This window comes from Pan troglodytes, chromosome 6, assembly GCF_028858775.2.
Source record: "Pan troglodytes isolate AG18354 chromosome 6, NHGRI_mPanTro3-v2.0_pri, whole genome shotgun sequence".
In the NCBI taxonomy this organism is placed as follows: domain Eukaryota; kingdom Metazoa; phylum Chordata; class Mammalia; order Primates; family Hominidae; genus Pan; species Pan troglodytes.
In genome coordinates, this window is record NC_072404.2 from 137,680,139 (window position 1) to 137,703,786 (window position 23,648).

Genomic DNA, 23,648 nt, shown 5'->3' on the forward strand with positions numbered 1-23,648 from the left:
AATCCAAAATAATCAAATATGTTTGGGTTTTTGTTTTCATGGATTAGACATACAGTACTCTCAGACTAGTAAATGTCTGGCCTGATTGCTTCCAAAAATTCCTTATGCCTATAACCATATTCAAAGTTCTTTTCTAGGTGTAACTTTTATACTGGATTAAATGAGTTTCATCTTTGCTCCAATGTATTAGGCTGTTCTTACACTGCTATAAAGAAATACCTGAAACTGGTAATTTATAAAGAAAAGAGGTTGTTTAATTGGCTCATAGTTCTGCTGGCTTTACTGGGAGCATGGTGTTGGCATCTGCCTGGCATCTGGAGAGGCCTCAGGAAGCTCACAATCTTCGCAGAAGGTGAAGGGTGAGCAGGCACTCACATAGTATGGGAGCAAGAGAGAGAGAGTGAGGGAGGACATTCCAAACTTTACGAGATCATCTTGCAAGAACTCACTCACTATTGCAAGGACAGCACCAAGTCTTGAGGGATTTGCCCCTATGACCCAAACACCTCCCACCAGGCCTCACTTCCAACATTGGGAATTACAGTACAACATGAGATTTGGAGGGGACATCCAAACTATATAATCCACTATGCCTCTCTCTCTACTTAAAGATACTGCCTGAACTAATCGCCTAGGTTGGAAATATAGAAGTGTACAAACTTGCTCTTTGTGGTTTAGTTGTCTTTTCCATCTTTTTCATCTTTCCTTCTCAAAGTGGCAGGTAAAAGCCAGCAAATACTAACACTCTGGCTCAGCAGGCACGTGTTTGCCTTCCAATTTATTGCAGTGGTAGTTCTATCAAATGTTTTGTCACTGCAGAAGAAAATGCATATTTCCAACTCTATAGCGTATGGTACCTGTTTTCTTGCCACACACCATCTAAATCAATGGCATGTATTTTACCATTCCGTCACAGCAATACCATACTCCTGTATTAGTCGCAATTTCTGTATTAAGGGAGGTAAATCTGAGCTAACAAATATTACTAAAAACATGTGTAGCTCCAACCAAATAAGTTTATTTCTTGCTTATGTGTTAGTCCAAATAAGGGTTCCTGATATGTGAGTCACTCACATTGCCATGGTTATTCAGGAATCCATATGCTCCTCTCACCCTGAGGCTCCACTATCCCTGTCATCATTTGCACCCACCAAGCACACAGTTGCTTGATAGTACGGTTGCTTATTAATAGCAGTGGCAAAAATCAAACACTGCACTTCTGGGCCTCTTTCACTGGCTGTAACCAGGTCACATGATTACATCTAAGGAAGGAAAGCTGAGAATTGTCCTTTAGGGTGTGCCTGGTAGGAAGAAGAGAATATCATCCTGATGCAGCTACTTCATTCTCTCAATTATTTTATAAGTCATTTAAAAAATATTTGATCAGTTCAGCTAACACATTCAGTTGGTTTGGAACTCAAAAGTAAATTTCCTCCCTCCCCACTGCTCTCCCACCCTTCCAGTCAACCAGTTCTCTGAATGAGTAACCAAAGTCACTATTTCTTGTACTTCTTGTTCTTATTGTATTTCTTGTAGTATTCCTTCCAGGAATACTATAGGCATTTAAAAGCAGAACACATTTTTCTTACAATGATAGCATGCTACTACACTGCTTTAAAACCTTTCTCTCTCTCTCTCTTTCTCCCTCTCTCCCCCCCCTCCCTGGATGTGTGTGTGTGTGTGTGTGTGTGTGTGTGTGTATGTGTTTGACTTAACTTTGTAAAATCTGACTTGGAGATGATTCCATTCACATTTATAAAGCACTTTTTCATCATTTTTATGATTGCCTGGTTTCTGTTGTATAAATGTAGTGCAATAAATTTAACCAAATCCTACAGATGAATAGGTTGTTTCCAGTCTTTACTATTATAAATTATACTGAAATAAATTATATAGAAAGCATTTCACACATTTAAGATAAATTCTTAGAGGTAGAATTATGGTATCAAAGGAAATGGCGCCTATAATTTTACTGATATTGCGAAGTTCCCCTCCATAGATTTACCAATTTAAATTACCCATGAGCAATGGATGAGAGTGCCTATCATATAGGTGGGATGTTTTGTCTCCTCCAAATCTCATATTGAAATCTGATCCTCAGTGTTGCAGGTGGAGCCTGATGAGACACATTTGGGTCATGGGGGTGGATCCTTATGAATGGCTTGGTGCCCTCCTTTCAGTAATAACCTCCCACTCTATTAGTTCACGCAAGAGCTGGTTGTTTAAAAAAGCTTGGCATCTCTCTTGCTCCCTCTTTTTCCATGTGACACACCTGCTCCCCTTTGCCTTGTACAGTAAGTGGAAGCTTCCTGAGGCCTAACTAGAAGCAGATGCTGATGCCATGCTTCCTGTACAGCTGCAGAAACATGAGGCAAATAAGCCTCTTTTTTTCATAAAACACCAGACGTGGGTATTCCTTTATAGCAAAGCAAATGGACTAGCAATGCCTATCCAACCCAACTGTGTTAGATCTTTGTGAATAAAATAGATAAAATTGCATCATTGAAGTTTCAATCTCCAATTCTCTAAATGTGAGTGAGGCTAAACATCTTCTGATGTCTTAAAAAGATGTGTACTTTCATTTCTGTGAACTATTTCTGTGGACATTTACAAAGTACATCATTTAAATTATAAATGTGTAAGGTACTCTTCATATATTAAGAAGATTTGTCCTATGTCTGTTTTATAAGTTGCATCTATTCTTTGTCATTTTTACTTTGTTAAATTTTTTTAAACATGCATAACTCTTTTCATTTCTATGTGGTCAATTATTCAACATTTTCAAATGAATTCCAGATTTGTCATCATACATAGAAAATTATCTTCATTATATACTTAAAAAATTCTTCCACATTGTTTTCTATGACTTTTATGATTACATATTTTTCATCTAAACTTTTGACCTTTTGTAATTTACCTTGGCTAAGTTTTATTTTGTTTTGTTTGTTTAATTTCAACTTTTATTTTATTTTAGAATCAGGGGTACATGTGCAGATTTACTACATGGCTATATTGTGTAATGCTTAGGTTTGGGGTATGATTGATTCCATCACCCAAGTAGTGAGCATAGTACCTGATAGGTAGTTTTTCAGCCTTTTCTACCCTCTCTTCCTCCCTTGTCTGGTAGTCCACCGTGTCTATTGTTACCATCTTTATATCCATGAGTACACAATGTTTAGATCCAACTTAGAAGTGAGAACATGCATTATTCGGTTTGCTGTTCCTGCATTAATTCACTTAAAATAATGGCCTCCAGCTGCACCAATGTTGCTCAAAGGACATGATTTCATCTCTTTTTATCACTGCATAGTATTCCATGGTGTGGTGTATATGTACCACATTTTTTTAATCCATTCTACTGTTGATGGGCTCCTAAGTTGATTCCATGTCTTTGCTATGGGGAATAGTGCTGTGATGAAGATGCGAGTGCATGTGTCCTTTGGTAGAATCATTTATTTTCTTTTGGATATATACCCGGTAATGAGATTGCTGAGTTAAATGGTGGTTCTGCTTTAAATTCTTAGAAAAATCTCCAAGCTGTTTTCCACAGTGGCTGAACTAATTTACATTCCCACCAGCAGTGTGTGTAAGCAGTCCCTTTTCTCTCTCTCTTTTTTTTTTTTTTTTTTTTTTGAGACAGAGTTTCGCTCTTGTTGCCCAAGCTGGAGTTCAATGGCACGATCTCGGCTCACTGCAAACTCTGCCTCCCAGGTTCAAGCGATTCTCCTGCCTCAGCCTCCTGAGTAGCTGGGATTACAGGCGCATGCCACCACGCCCAACTAATTTTTTGTATTTTTAGTAGAAACGGGGTTTCACCATGTCAGCCAGGCTGGTCTGGAACTCCTGATCTCAGGTGATCCGCCTGCCTTGGCCTCCCAAAGTGCTGGGATTACAGGGGTGAGCCATCACACCAGGCCAGCAGTCCCTTTTCACTACAGCCTTGCCAACATGTATTTTTTTTTAATTTTTAATTATAGCCATTCTGATTGGTGTGAGATGGTTTCTGATATGGTTTGGCTCTGTGTCATCACCCAAGTCTCATCTTGTAGCTCCCGTAATTCCCATGTGTTGTGGGAGGGACCTGGTGGGAGATGATTGAATCATAGGGGCGAGTCTCTCCTGTGTTTTTCTCGTGATAGTGAATAAGTCTCACGACATCTGATGGCTTTATAAAAGGGAGTTTGCCTGCACAAGCTCTTTGCCTGCCACCATCTACGTAAGATGTGACTTGCTCTTCCTTGCCTTCCACCATGACTGTGAGGCTTCCCCAGCCATGCAGAGCTGTGAGTTATCCATTAAACCTCTTTTCTTTGTAAATTGCCCAGTCTTGGGTATGTCTTTATCAGCAGCATGAAAATGGACTAATACATTGTGATTCTCATTGTGATTTTGATTTGCATTTATCTGATGATTAGTGATGTGAAGCATTTTTTCTTATGTTTCCTGGCCACTCATATGTCTTCTTTTGAGAAGTGTCTGTTCATGTATTTAGCCCACTTTTTAATGGCATTATTTGCTTTTTGCTTGTTTAATTATTTAAGTTTCTTATAGATTCTCACTATTAGACCTTTGACAGATGCATAGTTTGGAAATATTTTCTCCCATTCTGAAGGTTGTCTGTTTACTTTGTTGACAGTTTCTTTTGCTAAGCAGAAGTTGTTTGGTTTAATTAGGTCCCACTTGTCAATTTTTTGTTTTGTTGGAATTACTTTTGAGGACTTAGTCATAAATTATTTCCCAAGGTTTCCTAGGTTTTTTTTTCTAGGATTCTTACTGTTTGAAGTCTTACGTTTAAATCTCTAATAGATCTTCAGATAATTTTTGTATATGGTGAAAAGTAGGGGGTTTAGTCTCTTTTTTCTGCATATGGCTAGCCAGCTCCCCCAGCATCCTTTACTGAATACGATGTTCTTTCCTCATTGCTTATTTTTGTTGATTTTATTGACAATTAGATGGCTGTACGTGTGTGGCTTTATTTCTGGGTTCTCTATTCTGTTCTGTTGGTCTGTTGGTCTGTGTTTCTGGTTTTTGTACTTGGTTAAGGTTTGAAGTATTCATCTACCTTTATTTTTCTTAATGGCTACATAATGCCCCAATACTTTTTTTTTTATATATACTTTAAGTTTTAGGGTACATGTGCACATTGTGCAGGTTAGTTACATATGTATACATGTGCCATGCTGGTGCACTGCACCCACTAACTCGTCATCTAGCATTAGGTATATCTCCCAATGCTATCCCTCCCCCCTCCCCCCACCCTACAACAGTCCCCAGAGTGTGATATTCCCCTTCCTGTGTCCATGTGATCTCATCGTTCAAGTCCCACCTATGAGTGAGAATATGTGGTGTTTGGTTTTTTGTTCTTGCGATAGTTTACTGAGAATGATGATTTCCAATTTCATCCATGTCCCTACAAAGGATATGAACTCATCATTTCTTATGGCTGCATAGTATTCCATGGTGTATATGTGCCACATTTTCTTAATCCAGTCTATCATTGTTGGACATTTGGATTGGTTCCAAGCCTTTGCTATTGTGAATAATGCCGCAATAAACATACGTGTGCATGTGTCTTTATAGCAGCATGATTTATAGTCCTTTGGGTATATACCCAGTAAGGGGATGGCTGGGTCAAATGGTATTTCTAGTTCTAGATCCCTGAGGAATCGCCACACTGACTTCCACAATGGTTGAACTAGTTTACAGTCCCACAAACAGTGTAAAAGTGTTCCTATTTCTCCACATCCTCTCCAGCACCTGTTGTTTCCTGACTTTGTAATGATTGCCATTATAACTGGTGTGAGATGGTATCTCATAGTGGTTTTGATTTGCATTTCTCTGATGGCTAGTGATGATGAGCATTTTTTCATGTGTTTTTTGGCTGCATAAATGTCTTCTTTTGAGAAGTATCTGTTCATGTCCTTCGCCCACTTTTTGATGGGGTTGTTTATTTTTTTCTTGTAAATTTGTTTGAGTTCATTGTAGATTCTGGATATTAGCCCTTTGTCAGATGAGTAGGTTGTGAAAATTTTCTCCCGTTTTGTAGGTTGCCTGTTCACTCTGATGGTAGTTTCTTTTGCTGTGCAGAAGCTCTTTAGTTTAATTAGATCTCATTTGTCAATTTTGTCTTTTGTTGCCATTGCTTTTGGTGTTTTGGACATGAAGGCCTTGCCCATGCCTATGTCCTGAATGGTAATGCCTAGGTTTTCTTCTAGGGTTTTTATGGTTTTAGGTCTAGTGTTTAAATCTTTAATCCATCTTGAATTGATTTTTGTATAAGGTGTAAGGAAGGGATCCAGTTTCAGCTTTCTACATATGGCTAGCCAGTTTTCCCAGCACCATTTATTAAATAGGGAATCCTTTCCCCATTGCTTGTTTTTCTCAGGTTTGTCAAAGATCAGATAGTTGTAGGTATGCGGCGTTATTTCTGAGGGCTCTGTTCTGTTCCATTGATCTATATCTCTGTTTTGGTACCAGTACCATGCTGTTTTGGTTACTGTAGCCTTGTAGTATAGTTTGAAGTCAGGTAGTGTGATGTCTCCAGCTTTGTTCTTTTGGCTTAGGATTGACTTGGTGATGCAGGCTCTTTTTTGGTTCCATATGAACTTTAAAGTAGTTTTTTCCAATTCTGTGAAGAAAGCCATTGGTAGCTTGATGGGGATGGCATTGAATCTGTAAATTACCTTGGGCAGTATGGCCATTTTCACGATATTGATTCTTCCTACCCATGAGCATGGAATGTTCTTCCATTTGTTTGTATCCTCTTTTATTTCCTTGAGCAGTGGTTTGTAGTTCTCCTTGAAGAGGTCCTTCACATCCCTTGTAAGTTGGATTCCTAGGTATTTTATTCTCTTTGAAGCAATTGTGAATGGGAGTTCACTCATGATTTGGCTCTCTGTTTGTCTGTTATTGGTGTATAAGAATGCTTGTGATTTTTGTACATTGATTTTGTATCCTGAGACTTTGCTGAAGTTGCTTATCAGCTTAAGGAGATTTTGGGCTGAGACAATGGGGTTTTCTAGATATACAATCATGTCGTCTGCAAACAGGGACAATTTGACTTCCTCTTTTCCTAATTGAATAGCCTTTATTTCCTTCTCCTGCCTAATTGCCCTGGCCAGAACTTCCAACACTATGTTGAATAGGAGTGGTGAGAGAGGGCATCCATGTCTTGTGCCAGTTTTCAAAGGGAATGCTTCCAGTTTTTGCCCATTCAGTATGATATTGGCTGTGGGTTTGTCATAGATAGCTCTTATTATTTTGAAATACGTCCCATCAATACCTAATTTATTGAGAGTTTTTAGCATGAAGGGTTGTTGAATTTTGTCAAAGGCTTTTTCTGCATCTATTGAGATAATCATGTGGTTTTTGTCTTTGGCTCTGGTTATATGCTGGATTACATTTATTGATTTGTGTATATTGAATCAGCCTTGCATCCCAGGGATGAAGCCCACTTGATCATGGTGGATAAGCTTTTTGATGTGCTGCTGGATTCGGTTTGCCAGTATTTTATTGAGGATTTTTGCATCAATGTTCATCAAGGATATTGGTCTAAAATTCTCTTTTTTGGTTGTGTCTCTGCCCGGCTTTGGTATCAGAATGATGCTGGCCTCATAAAATGAGTTAGGGAGGATTCCCTCTTTTTCTATTGATTGGAATAGTTTCAGAAGGAATGGTACCAGTTCCTCCTTGTACCTCTGGTAGAATTTGGCTGTGAATCCATCTGGTCCTGGACTCTTTTTGGTTGGTAAACTATTGATTATTGCCACAATTTCAGATCCTGTTATTGGTCTATTCAGAGATTCAACTTCTTCCTGGTTTAGTCTTGGGAGAGTGTATGTGTCGAGGAATTTATCCATTTCTTCTAGATTTTCTAGTTTATTTGCATAGAGGTGTTTGTAGTATTCTCTGATGGTAGTTTGTATTTCTGTGGGATCGGTGGTGATATCCCCTTTATCATTTTTTATTGTGTCTATTTGATTCTTCTCTCTTTTTTTCTTTATTAGTCTTGCTAGCGGTCTATCAATTTTGTTGATCCTTTCAAAAAACCAGCTCGTGGATTCATTGATTTTTTGAAGGCTTTTTTGTGTCTCTATTTCCTTCAGTTCTGCTCTGATTTTAGTTATTTCTTGCCTTCTGCTAGCTTTTGAATGTGTTTTCTCTTGCTTTTCTAGTTCTTTCAATTGTGATGTTAGGGTGTCAATTTTGGATCTTTCCTGCTTTCTCTTGTGGGCATTTAGTGCTATAAATTTCCCTCTACACACTGCTTTGAATGCGTCCCAGAGATTCTGGTATGCTGTGTCTTTGTTCTCGTTGGTTTCAAAGAACATCTTTATTTCTGCCTTCATTTCGTTATGTACCCAGTAGTCATTCAGGAGCAGGTTGTTCAGTTGCCATGTAGCTGAGCAGCTTTGAGTGAGATTCTTAGTCCTGAGGTCTAGTTTGATTGCACAGTGGTCTGAGAGATAGTTTGTTATAATTTCTGTTATTTTACATTTGCTGAGGAGAGCTTTACTTCCAACTATGTGGTCAATTTTGGAATAGGTGTGGTGTGGTTCTGAAAAAAATGTATATTCTGTTGTTTTGGGGTGGAGAGTTCTGTAGATGTCTATTAGGTCCACTTGGTGCAGAGCTGCGTTCAATTCCTGGGTATCCTTGCTGACTTTCTGTCTCGTTGATCTGTCTAATGTTGACAGTGGGGTGTTAAAGTCTCCCATTATTAATGTGTGGGAGTCTAAGTCTCTTTGTAGGTCACTCAGGACTTGTTTTATGAATCTGGGTGCTCCTGTATTGGGTGCATATATATTTAGGATAGTTAGCTCTTCTTGTTGAATTGATCCCTTTACCATTATGTAATGGCCTTCTTTGTCTCTTTTGATCTTTGTTGGTTTAAAGTCTGTTTTATCAGAGACTAGGATTGCAACCCCTGCCTTTTTTTGTTTTCCATTTGCTTGGTAGATCTTCCTCCATCCTTTTATTTTGAGCCTATGTGTGTCTCTGAACGTGAGATGGGTTTCCTGAATACAGCACACTGATGGGTCTTGACTCTTTATCCAATTTACCAGTCTGTGTCTTTTAATTGGAGCATTTAATCCATTGACATTTAAAGTTAATATTGTTATGTGTGAATTTGATCCTGTCATTATGATGTTAGCTGGTGATTTTGCTCGTTAGTTGATGCAGTTTCTTCCTAGTCTCGATGGTCTTTACATTTTGGCATGATTTTGCAGCGGCTGGTACCAGTTGTTCCTTTCCATGTTTAGCGCTTCCTTCAGGAGCTCTTTTAGGGCAGGCCTGGTGGTGACAAAATCTCTCAGCATTTGCTTGTCTGTAAACTATTTTATTTCTCCTTCACTTATGAAGCTTAGTTTGGCTGGATATGAAATTCTGGGTTGAAAATTCTTTTCTTTAAGAATGTTGAATATTGGCCCCCACTCTCTTCTGGCTTGTAGGGTTTCTGCCGAGAGATCCGCTGTTAGTCTGATGGGCTTCCCTTTGAGGGTAACCCGACCTTTCTCTCTGGCTGCCCTTAACATTTTTTCCTTCATTTCAACTTTGGTGAATCTGACAATTATGTGTCTTGGAGTTGCTCTTCTCGAGGAGTATCTCTGTGGCGTTCTCTGTATTTCCTGAATCTGAACGTTGGCCTGCCTTGCTAGACTGGGGAAGTTCTCCTGGATAATATCCTGCAGAGTGTTTTCCAACTTGGTTCCATTCTCCTCATCACTTTCAGGTACACCAATCAGATGTAGATTTGGTCTTTTCTCATAGTCCCATATTTCTTGGAGGCTTTGCTCATTTCTTTTTATTCTTTTTTCTCTAAACTTCCCTTCTCGCTTCATTTCATTCCTTTCATCTTCCATTGCTGATACCCTTTCTTCCAGTTGATCGCATCGGCTCCTGAGGCTTCTGCATTCTTCACGTAGTTCTCGAGCCTTGGTTTTCAGCTCCATCAGCTCCTTTAAGCACTTCTCTGTATTGGTTATTCTAGTTATACATTCTTCTAAATTTTTTTCAAAGTTTTCAACTTCTTTGCCTTTGGTTTGAATGTCCTCCCGTAGCTCAGAGTAATTTGATCGTCTGAAGCCTTCTTCTCTCAGCTCGTCAAAGTCATTCTCCAACCAGCTTTGTTCCGTTGCTGGTGAGGAACTGCGTTCCTTTGGAGGAGGAGAGGCGCTCTGCGTTTTAGAGTTTCCAGTTTTTCTGTTCTGTTTTTTCCCCATCTTTGGGGTTTTATCTACTTTTGGTCTTTGATGATGGTGATGTACAGATGGGTTTTTGGTGTGGATGTCCTTTCTGTTTGTTAGTTTTCCTTCTAACAGAGAGGACCCTCAGCTGCAGGTCTGTTGGAATACCCTGCCGTGTGAGGTGTCAGTGTGCCCCTGCTGGGGGGTGCCTCCCAGTTAGGCTGCTCGGGGGTCAGGGGTCAGGGACCCACTTGAGGAGGCAGTCTGCCGGTTCTCAGATCTCCAGCTGCATGCTGGGAGAACCACTGCTCTCTTCACAGCTGTCAGACAGGGACATTTAAGTCTGCAGAGGTTACTGCTGTCTTTTTGTTTGTCTGTGCCCTGCCCCCAGAGGTGGAGCCTACAGAGGCAGGCAGGCCTCCTTGAGCTGTGGTGGTCTCCACCCAGTTCGAGCTTCCCGGCTGCTTTGTTTACCTAATCAAGGCTGGGCAATGGCGGGCGCCCCTCCCCCAGCCTCGCTGCCACCTTGCAGTTTGATCTCAGACTGCTGTGCTAGCAATCAGCGAGACTCTGTGGGCATAGGACCCTCCGAGCCAGGTGTGGGATATAGTCTCTGGTGCGCTGTTTTTTAAGCCGGTCTGAAAAGCGCAATATTCGGGTGGGAGTGACCCGATTTTCCAGGTGCGTCCGTCACCCCTTTCTTTGACTCGGAAAGGGAACTCCCTGACCCCTTGCGCTTCCCAGGTGAGGCAATGCCTCGCCCTGCTTCGGCTCGCGCACGGTGCGCGCACCCACTGGCCTGCGCCCACTGTCTGGCACTCCCTAGTGAGATGAACCCAGTACCTCAGATGGAAATGCAGAAACCACCCGTCTTCTGCGTCGCTCACGCTGGGAGCTGTAGACCGGAGCTGTTCCTATTCGGCCATCTTGGCTCCTCCCTCCACCCCAATACTTTTTAATATCATGATTTACTTTTTTTTCTAAAAAGCCAACATGGTCTCATTATTAGTTACTTTACTTTTCTATTGTTTTACTCATTATTTTTTCTCATTACTCATTATTTTTTAGTTTTATTTCCTCTAAAACTATTTCTTCCTACTTACCTAAGCATTTTTATCTAAATTATCTTCTTGAGATTCACTCTTTTTTTTGCATGTGAGTGTAATTCGTTTATTTTCATTGCTGTATACTATGACGTTATATATATGCACTGCAATTTATTTATTATTTTCCTGTTAATAGACATTAGGGTTGTTCTCAGGTATTTATAATTATAAATGTGCTATTATGAATTCTTGTACATACCTATAGAAACCTGTGTTCCAAAAACTCTTTAAAGTATGTAGCTAATGGAGGAATATCTAGATGATAGAGAATGTGTACAGGCAAAATTACTAGACAATGACAAAATATTTCTAAAGTGATAAATAGGTAACTTTCTCATTAGGAGGTTATAGTGTTGAGGATGACCTGAATATTCACCATCCTTGCTATTCTAACAATTTTAATTTTTTCAGGTGGTTTGGTATGAAATTGGATCTCACTATGGTGATAATTTGTATTTTGATCATTGCTAAGAAGGTTAAGCATTTTTCACATATATATGGGCTTTTTATTATTTTCTCTTCTGTGTAATTCCTTTTCAAATGCTTACTCACTTTTCTATTAGTTTTCTTGTCAATTTTTTTTATAGGCTTCTTTATATATGTTGGTTACTATTAGACAATTATGTGTGTTGTTTTAGCTGTTATGTGTTGCAAATACCTTCTTCAAGTATATAGTATGTTTGCTTCCTACGGTGTTTTCTGATAAGCATAAGTTCTTAGTTTTAATGTAATAGAATTTATCAAACTTTCCCATTCTATTTTTAGCAGTATATATTTATTTGTTAATGAACTCTTATTCCAAAGTCTTAAAGAAACAATAGAAAAATATATTTTAAATATTGTAATATATTTTCTTTCACATATAAGTCTTTGATTCACCAGAAAATAGTTTTTATGTGTGGTCTGAAGTAAGGATCCAATCTTATTTTTTCCACGTTAACATCTTGACTCAACATTATTATTGAATGGTTTTTCCTTTCTTTGCTAGTCTTCTGCAGCGCCAGTTCTTATATAAATCAAGTTTGTTTATATATGAGGTTTCATTTATGGACTCTCTTTCCTGTTCCATTTTTCTATTTGTCTATCCCAATGCAATCATCTGTCACTGAAAGATGTGCGAAATGCACAATTTCATCATTGTGTGAATATCATAGAGTGTACTTACAGAAACCTAAATGATAGAGCCTCCTACACACCTAGGCTATCGTATAGTCTATTGCTCCTAGGCTAAAAGCATGTACAGCATGTTACTGAACAGTTGTAGGCAGTTGTAATGTAATGGCCAGCATTTGTGTATTTAAGCATAGAAAAAATACAGCAAAAATACAGTATTATAATCTTATGGGACCACATAATACATGATGTCCATCACTAGCCAAAATATGATTATATGGCACATAACTCTACCAATATTACACTGATTTCAATACAGCAAAGAAAAACGCCTTAGATATTTCCAGTAGACAGGGATCAAAGTGGAAAGCTATTTTTCAATTTACTAAAACAGCTGATAGAGCAGAAGATATGGAGTAGCGCTGGGCTTAAATTCATATTATAGCCAATTTTGCTATAATTACTGCCAACATTATACCACCCATATATACATCAACAGCAATTAGACAGTAATGCATGAAGTTGAGAGATGAAAAGACTCATATCTGCAAGTCTGCCTGTCAGCTACAATCACTTTAAGAAGAATGGCTTTCCAATTCTTTCAGTCTTCCACGTCTTACTCAGATATACTTCATTTGTAGAACCTAAATTACATGTGTACTCTGGCAGCAAACATGTCTCAGAAATGTCCTTAGCTTCTGTCACCTGCACTACAGTGGAAAGAGGGTGGAAACAGATGTCAAGTGCCAGTAGACAACATCCAGCAAGGTCTACTCCATTTGACTAGTCAGCGTCTATACACAATCTTTTAACATGAACTTCCAAGAAACTGCAACATTCTCCTGCCTAACACAATACAATAATCGCTCATACAAACTAAACTAACTTTATCTTCTCCTCAAAAATGACAGATCCCAAATTCTATGCCTATTCTATCTATCTACAAGCTGAGGAGCAAGGAAGCCAGTCCGAGTCCCAAAGGTGAAGAACTTGGAGTCCCACATGTGAGGGTAGGAAGCATCCACCATGGAGAAAAATGTAGTGTGGGAGGCTAAGCCAGTCTAGTGTTTTCACACTCTTCTGCCTGCTTTTTATTCTGGCCACGCTGGCAGCTGATTGGATTGTGCCTACTCAGATTAAGGGTGGGCCTGCCTTTCTCAGCCAACTGACTCAAATGTTAATCTTCTTTGGCAACATCCTCACAGACACACCCAGAATCCATACATTGCATCCATCAATCCAATCAAGTTGACACTCAGCATTAACCATCACAGCTAGGGAGAGAGATTGATTCATAACCCCAGAGCAAGTAATCTTGTTCACCTGATAATCAAAAAATTTCATCCTAGTTGATACCCATTAGTGACCAATCATATGGGACATAAATATCCTAACATGCTGGGCCCATTAAGAAATGTCCATTTTACCATTCTGTTTTCTAGGTCTTCTTTTCACAAATTTTCCAATCATGTTCCATTTCAGTCCTTGACCATGTAGGCAAATAATTAGCTGTATCTTGTGAATAAATGTAGATACATATTTCTTGCCTTTGTTCCTTCAAGTGGGCAACAGATGTATTACTCGAAATTTCTTTTTAAAAAGAGAATTTCCCTTATCCACTGTCTCTGAAGGTTTTGTCTACTTGGGATTATAATGCTTCAGGGCTTCACTTCTAACTGGTGTTAGTGTGAAGCAGGTTGACAGTGCACTGGTTACTGCTTCAGCCCATTGCATCTTGGGCTGCATTTCTTCTTCTTCTTCTTCTTCTTCTTCTTCTTCTTCTTCTTCTTCTTCTTCTTCTTCTTCTTCTCTTCTTTTCTTCCTTCTGCTTCTTCTTCTTCTTCTTTTCTTCTTCTTCTTCTGCTTCTGCTTCTTCTTCTTCTTCTTCTTCTTCTTCTTTTCTTCTTCTTCTTCTTCTTCTTCTTCTTCTTCTTCTTCTTCTTCTTCTTCTTCTTCTTCTGCTTCTGCTTCTTCCGCTTCTTCCACTTCTTCTTTCTTCTTTCTTCTCTGGTGTTAGTGTGAAGCAGATTGACGGTGCACTGGTTACCGCTTCCCCCCTTTGCATCTTGGACAGCAGCTTCTCCTTCTTCTTCTTCTTCTTCTTCTTCTTCTTCTTCTTCTCCTTCTCCTTCTCCTTCTCCTTCTTCTTCTTCTTCTTTTGATAACGAGGTCCTTTTTTTTCCCCTTAAGTTCTGTGCAGAACGTGCAGGTTTATTACACAGGTATACATGTGCCAAGGTGGTTTGCTGCACCTATCAACCCATCATCTAGGTTTTAAGCCCCACATGCATTAAGTATTTGTTCTAATGCTCTCCCCTCCTTGCCCCCCACCCCCTGACAGGCCACTGTATGTGATATTCCTCTCCCTATGTCCATGTGCTCTCATTGTTCAACTCCCACTTATGAGTGAGAACATGTGGTGTTTGGTTTTCTGTTCCTGTGTTAGTTTGCTGAGAATGATGGTTTCCAGCTTCGTCCATGTCCCTGCAAAGGACATAAACTCATTCTTTTCTATGGCTGCATAGTATTCCATAGTATATATGTGCCATATTTTCTTTATCCAGTCTATCATTGATGGGCATTTGGGTTGGTTCAAGTTTTTGCTATTGTAAATAGTGCTACAATAAACATATGTGTGCATGTGTCTTTATAATAGAATGATTTATAAACCTTTGGGTATATACCCAGTAATGGATGGCTGGGTCAAATGATATTTCTCGTTCTAGATCCTTAAGGAATCACCTCACTGTCTTCTGCAGTGGTTAAACTAATTTACACTCCCACCAACAGTGTAAAAGCGTTCCTATTTCTCCAGAGCCTCACCAGCATCTGTTGTCTCCTGACTTTTTAATAATCACCAGTCTAACTGGTGTGAGATGCTATCTCATCTTGGTTTTGATTTGCATTTCTCTAATGACCAGTGATGATAAGCATTTTTTCATATGCCTGTTGGCTGCATAAATGTCTTCTTTTGAGAAATGTCTGTTCATATCCTTCGTTGAGCAGCATTTTCTACTACTTGCATGGGTCTTGTGAAACAGAACACTCACATCAGTTAAGCAAAGCAACTTTATTACTCACAGATAGGCATCAGGGACAGTGGAAGCCTAGGATTCATAGTGAGCCAGTCCCCAAGCCTCAGGAAAGCTACATATGGCAGAAGGAATCCTGTCTGCATGTGCTCCATATCACATCAGTTTTATACCCCGGGGGTCACATGAACCTCCGGGCTAAAGCAATACAGGACTTCCTGTCTTAGGACACACAGGAATAGAGTCAGGGATGTTTCAGCCAGTTCATCCTTATCTCAGGATGTTGCATTCCCAGTGTATTCTACAGTTATTCTTGAGAACTGCAAGTGAGAAAGAGGGAGGAGCAAGGTTTGTCAAGGCTATACAGAGAGCTGTCCTTCAGTCAGCATATCATGCAGAATGATCTTTAAACTAGGTTCATTTATTTTCCTTCCCTCAGTCAATATGGAATGTCCCCAAGGGCCCAAAACTATAGATTAAAATATAAGTGACATGAAATCTTGGACCACCTGTTCTTGCAGCATACTTGTGTTTTTAAGATTTAATTACACCAAATTTCAAACCTACCACTTCCTTTTGGTAATGGAATCATGCTATGCATACCAAACTCAGTAGCTTGCTGGATCAGAAACACCCGTTTTATATTGGGAAGATTCAGTTTCAAAATTATTTGCTGTCCAATTATTGGGCATTAATCCTGCCAGAGCTCAGCACAAACCAAGAGGTTTTTTTTTTCTAAAATAAAGCATAATTATTTTAAGAAGTGTATATGATTTTGCTCCAAAACCTAAGAATCTGCTAAGTGATTCTCCTAAGAAATTTTGATAGAGTCACCATACAGGATTCTAATATGTAACTGAAATTAATATTACTATTAGTTTTGTTGCAGAGCTGTTTGAACTGCAGTCTGTACCAGCTCTAACGACTTCTTTTGCTCTAGATCCCATTCAAAAGTTGCAGCTTCTCAGGTCACTCAGTAAATAAATCCAAGGAGAGGCCTCAAATGCATTGTATATTACCTGCACAATCCAAAAGCACCATGTATTGTGATTTTTCTTAAAGGTAGAAATTGTAAGATGCAACATTTTCACTTTGGAGATGCTATCTCAACATGTCCCAGACCAAACCTAAAATACCACTGAAGTCACAGGCTCTTGAATTTTCATTTGGTTTATCTCTAAACTTCTGAGAAATGTACCTTAACAAGGCATCTAAGAGCCTTCCAAATTACTGCACTACAAAGTCAATCAGCATGATGTAATCAATATGGTGGATCAACATGACTTCCTGTGTTATGATGTGTTAGTCCATTCTCGTGTTGCTATACAGAAGTACCTGAGGCTGGGTAACTTATAAATAAAAGAGATTTAATTGGCTCACAGTTCTGCAGGCTACACAGAAACATGATGCCACCTTTGGTCAGCTTTTGGTGAGGCCTCAGGGAGCTTTTACTCATGGTGGAAAGTAAAGTGGGAGCTGGCATGTCACTTGGTAAGAGAAAGAGCAAGAGAGAGAAGGGGAAAGTCCCAGACTCTTTTAAACAATTAGATCTCGAGTTTACTATCTTAGCAAAAAACTAACTTATCACCAAGGGGATGGTGCTAAACCATCCATGAGGGATCAGCCCTCATAATTCAATCACATCCCACTAGACCCCATCTCCAACATTGGGAATCACATTTCAACATGAGATTTGGACAAACATCCAAACCACATCTGATGGCAAAACTGTCAAATATCCTGCAGTTTTAAAAATGTTTAATTATCTTTATTACCGTAACTTAATCAGTGTATCTTTTTACTTAATATTAATTTTTAATGTTTAATTTTTAATTTTTGAGCTAGACTATTACTCTATTACCCAGGATGAAGTGCAGTGGCATGATCACAGCTCACTGCAGCCCCAGGCTTCCAGGCTCAAGTGATCTCACCTCAGTCTCCTGAGTAGTTGGAACCACAGGCATGCACCACCACATCCATCTAATTTTTTAATTTTTTGTAGTGGTAAGGTCCCACTATGTTGCCCAGGTTGGTCTTGAACTCCTGGGCTCAAGTGGTACTGTCACCTCAGCCTCCCAAAGTGCTGGAATTACAGGTGTGAGCTACTGTGCCCAGCCTACCTTTTATTTATACATAATAGATGCACATGTTTTCTGGGTACATGTGATAAGTTAATACATTTATATAATTTGTAAAGATGAAATTAGTGTAATTGAGATATCCATAATCTTAAATGTTTGTCTTTTTTATGCTGGAAACATTCAAATTATTCTTTCATCTACTTTGAAATATAAAATAGATTATTGTAAGCTACATTCAACTTACTCATCTATCAAACACTAGGTATTATTTCTTTTGTCAAACTACATTTCCACACATTATTCAGTCTTCCTTTATTCCCTGCTCCCTGCTACCCTCCCTGTCCTCTAGTAACCACAAATCTACTCTGTCTCCATGAGATCCAATTTTTTACTTCTTACATATGAATGAGAATATGTGATATTTGTCTTTCTATGCTTAGCTTGTTTCAGTTAACATAATGATGTCCAGTTCCATCCATGTTGCTGCAAATGAAAAGTTTCATTCTTTTTATGGCTGAATATTATTCCATCATGTATTATTACCACATTTAATTTATCCATTCATCCATTGACAGGGACTTAGGTTAATTCCACATTTTGGCTATTGTGAATAATGCTGCAATAAGCTTGGGAGTGCAAGTAGTGTGATACCTCCAGCTATGTTCTTTTTGCTCAGGATTGCTTTGTCTGTTCTGATCTTTTGTGATTCCATAAAAATTTTAGGATTTTTTTCTATTTTGTGAAAACTGTAATTGGTATTTTGATAGGGATTGCATTGAATCTGTATATTTCTTTGGGAAGTATTATCATTTTAACAATATTATTCCAATGCATGAACATGAAAGATCTTTCCATTTGTTTGTGTCCTCTTCAATCTCTTTCTTCTTTTTTAATTTATTTATTTTTGTTTTTTTTTTTGAGATGCAGTCTCACTCTGTTGCCCAGGCTGGAGTGCAGTGGCATGATCTCAGCTCATTGCAACCTCTGCCTCCTGGCTTCAAGCAATTCTCCTGCCTCAGCCTCCCAAGTAGCTGGGATTACAGGCACCCACTACTATTCCTGTCTAATTTTTGTATTTTTAGTAGAGATGGGGTTTCACTACTGATCCACCTGCCTTGGCCTCCCAAAGTGTTGGGATTACAGGTATGAGCCACTGTGTCTGGCCTCCTTTTAGATCTATTAATGCTTGGTTTATATCATTGGGAGCTCCAGTGTTGGATGTACAGCTATTTTTAACTGTTATACCCTCTTGCTGAATTGATCCCTTTATCATTAAATAGTGACATTCTTTGTCTCTTTGTATAGTCTTTGATTTGTAGTCTATTTTATCTAACTTATAGTTACTTCTGCTTTTTTGGTTTCCAGTTACATGAAATAACTTTTTCTACTCTTTCACTTTCAGACTATGTGTGTCTTTATAGGTGAAGGAAGTTTCTTGAGGGAGCATATAGTTGGGTCTTGTTTCTTTATCCATTCAGCCACTGTATGCCTTTTAATTCAAGAAATGAGACCATTTACATTCAGCATTATTAATAAGTAAGATCTTACTACTGAGATTTTGTTGCTTGTTTTCTGGTTGTTTTAACTCCCCTCTTCCTTTCTTCCTTTGTGATAAGCTGATTTTCTTTGTTAGTGTGTTTTTGTATGTTGCTTTTTATTTTTAGGGAATCTGTTATAGGATTTTGCATTGTGGTTACTATGAGGCTTACAAATAACTTTATATATATATATATATATAGAGAGAGAGAGAGAGAGAGAATTATTTTAAATAGATGACAGCTTATTTTAGATGACAAAAATAATTTTTAAAAAACTCTACACATTAATTCCTGCCCCTATATTTTGATGTAGATGTCTCTGTTTACATATTTTCATACTGTCTGCCTCTTAAAAGTTTGCTGTAGCTATTTTTGTTTTTGATAGATTCGTCTTTTGAGCTTCATACTTATAACTATGAGTGGACTGCACACCACAATTACAGTATTAGAGTACTCTGGGTTTGTCTATGTATTTAATTTTACCAGTGGGTTTTATATGCCTTCAAATGTTTTATTTTTGCACATCACTGATTTTCTTTGTTCAGATTAAAAAAAGATTCCCTTAGGCTTTCTTGTAAAATAGGTCTGGTCTTCCTTTTTATTATTTTTTTCCAACTCTACATATTTTCAAATAGCTAGTCTTCAACCTCACTTGTTCCTTTTCTCTGACTCGTTCTGATGTTGAGAGCCTCTATTACCTTTTTCAATTTAGCAAATGTATTTCTCAGTTTCATGGTTTCTGTTTGATTTTTTTTTTAATTTTAACCTCTATGCTACATTTCCCAGATAAATTTCTTAGTTGCTTTTCTGTGTTATCCTGGAGATCACTGAGTTTCCTTAAAGCTGTTATTTTGATTACTTAGAGAGTTCACATACCACCGTCTTGTTAGTGTCAGTGACTGGTTGCATGCTTTTTCCATTTGAGGATGTTATGGTTCTCTGTCTGCTATTGTTTCCTGTGGATGTATGTCTATTTTTGCACATTGAAATATGAATTATTTATCCATCTTCTCTGTCTGGCTTGTTTTGGTTTTTATTGGATATGTTTGCACAGAGATTCTTTGTAATTTATGTGTTGATTTTCTTTATTTTGTTCACACTTGGACACTCTCCTTTTTGGCATTAGATGGCACCTTAAGCCCAGGTTTGCCTCAGCTCTAGTTAAAGACTCAGAGTACCACCCATTCCACATGGGATAAGTCCAAAGTGGGGATAGCCTGGCAATGTGGAAGGTTAGCTAGGGGTTTATGCTCAAGGGACCTGTCAAATGAACCTCCTACAGCTTGTGCTGCTGAACAGCCACTCCAATTTGGAATCTACTTTTGTCAGGTTATAGAGCAGAATTTCCAGAGCTAGGGATGGTAGTCTCACCTCTCCCCGTTGTTTCTGGTTGTCCTCAAGGATACTTCTTCCTTCAGACACTCCCAATGCTGCCTATGGGCTAAGTCAGGAACAGGTCTCCTGCCAGGTAGCCCAAGATGATGGGAAAGCTGAGTGTCCACCTCCACATTACTTTTTCCTATATTAATTTTCCATGAGTTTGGTGCTGGGCAGATTGAGGGGAGGGGCACCACAGATATGAAAATCCAATTCTCTTACAAGCTGTTGGGAGTGTTTCACTTCTCTGTGGCCCTGGGAACTGTCTCCTTCTCATATTTGAGTTCTGGAATATTGCTGGTAATAATCTTGGTGCTGTATATATTTTGTTGGTTTTCTATTTGAGGCAGGGAGTGAAGTCAGCTTACTTCTATGCTGCCATTTTAGAATTTGAAGTGAACGTTGTGCAGTAAAAATTGTGCAGGCATCATGAGAATTCACATAGCTCTGTGGTAAGAAGAGGAAAGTGTATTGCTACCCCTGCCAAGTAAAAGCAAATGTTGTCAGGCAATCTTTACTCATCATCACCAAAGAAAAGGAATATTTTCCAAATTGATAGCAGTATGCCAGGCCCATGGGATATGTTTAATTACTCCAGAAGAAACCGTAACTGGGACACCAGCTAAAATTGGAATCATCCCCTGATTAAGTTGCATGATTCAAGTATCATTTTCCAAAATTGACTTTTCTTTTACACAGGCCAAACAGATGAATTTATAAACATAATTATACTTGTATCTTATGTGTTTGGTATTAATACTTGAAACTATCTCAAGATATTCAGCAGGACAAAATATGACTTTTGAGATTAACAAAAAAAGTTTTTCCTTTCAAAGCCTAGATTTTAAGACATCTAACTATAGATCCAAAAGACTAACTCTGAAACTCAAGGTACAATAAAAATACAAAGATAATCTTATTGTTCAAGAAATATATTTTCTTCTCTTCCCTAAGATTTAAGTCTTTTATTGAAAAAAATGGCTTACATACAAGAAAGATACAGATGGTGGTAAAAATACTCCTGTTAAAATCACTTCCTCAGGAAAGCTTTTACAAACACCCACCTTTTTCACTCTGACTTTATTAGATCCTCCTTTCAGAAACTCTTACTTCTTTTTCATACTATTTTCTATGCTTATAATTATTTATTATTTCATATTAAATACACTATGGTTGAGATCCATCAAAACATAGACAATGTTCTTTATTGTATCACTATTGCAGTAGCATTTAGTACAAGTCCTGTCTCATAATGCACACAATACATTTTTGTTGACTGACTGATTTAGCTTTCTTAGTACTTCTCAAGTTTTTCTTTCAAGTTTCCATTCTAGGTGTCCTTTAAGTTCTGTGATGAAGACTGAAACAATGCACTATATACTTGAAATTTATTTGATTTCTCATGTAATATTTTAAACTCACCCCGTAAAATATCGGTACTTAATTGAATAGGAATATACATGTATTTGAACTGTATAGCTATGTATTAAGATGCACCAAGGATTATCCAGTAGAATTTAGCATTTTCTGCCAATTACTTTGTGTGACATTAAGGATAGTCCTGACTTCTAGCTATTTCTTTTTTAATCATACTAGTTTTCCAACTTTTTGTATGCCACATTTGATATATTGATTAGGTAAATGCCTTGAAGAAATGTTAATTGTCTCAAAGGCAAAGAGTGCCCAACCAACTTAATCATATAGTACTCCATTGTCTACCATTAGCCATAAAAACTCTGTAACTTTCCTGATTGTATTACTGTAGAATCATTTAATTTAATATAATTTAATTATTTAATTTTTTTGAGATGGGATCTCACTGTATTGCCCAGGTTGGTTTCAAATTCCTGGGCTCAAGAGATTCTCCTTCCTCAGCCTCCTAATTAGCTGGGATTACAAGGTCATGCCAATGCATCCAGCTGTGAAATCTTTTTTTTTTTTTTTTACAATTAGGAGTTCCTTCTTATATTTAATATCAAATTGTGAGTTTTAAGAGTGTAATTTCATTTCTGATTGTGGGGATATTGAAAAAAACCTGCCCCCACTGGCTAATAATTATTGTAAAGTAGAGCCATGCCTGGTTCTGGTTCTGGCTCTCATAAGCCATACTCCTTTAGTTTACCAGGACACTAACTGTCAGGGCTTGCTGATTCCAATATTTCTCTGTTATGATAGCTTAAAGTGTCTTTGTCTTGGAGTCACCATGGTCCAGTCTTCTTCTGCCTTTTAATTCTGTCTTCTAGTTCTGTCTTCTGACTGCTGGGTGACTTTGAGCATGTCTCTTCACCTCTAAAATCCTCAAAATTCTCAATTGTAAAATGATGCTGTTAAGCGTGGTCTTTCTAACTCATAATTTTTAAAAGATAATCAAATAAGATCATATATATAAAAGCTTAAAACATATAAAACAAGAATGTGACCATGAGGCAAGTACTGCAGGTGGCCTCTCAATGCTGGAAAAAGCAAAATTTCTTCCCTAGAGTCTCCAGAAGGAATTCAGTCTGACCGGCACCTTAATTTTATTTTGCAACCACTAACGAAAGGCCCTGTGAGCACACAGCGAGAAGGTGGCATTTTGCAAGCCGGAAAGAGAGTCCTTACCAGGAACTAAATCTGTCAACATCTTGATCTTGGATTTTCAGCCTTCAGAACTATGAAAAAATGACTGTCTGTTGTTTAATATATATATACATATATATGATTATATGTATTTTATATATGATAATATATATAAAATATGTAATAATCTTGATTTACCAGAGTATCAATTTAGGTTTCTAGTGACCTGTCTTAGAGTTTATGGATTATTTTTTTTTCTTCTGCATTGTCCAATATGCTATTAGAGACATCCAGTAAAATTTCAGGTTTATTTTTCAGTTTTAAAATTTTCATTTGTTCTTGTTTTATAGTGTCTATTTTCCTGCTGAGATTACCCATATATTTACTTATGTCCCATTTTTTTGAATTATTGAAGATTTTTATAACAGCTGTTTTAATGTCCTTGCCTGCTAATCCTGACATCTTTGTCAGATTGGGATCTCTTTAAATTGCTTATTTGTTCTCCAAATTATATGTCACATTGTCTTGCTTCTTTATATGTCTATTAATTTTTATTGTGTGCTAGATATTATAGATGTTATATTATTGGGAGTCCAGATTTTTATGATGACAGTTCTGCACAGTCTATTGCTAAATACCTAAAACAGATGCTTCA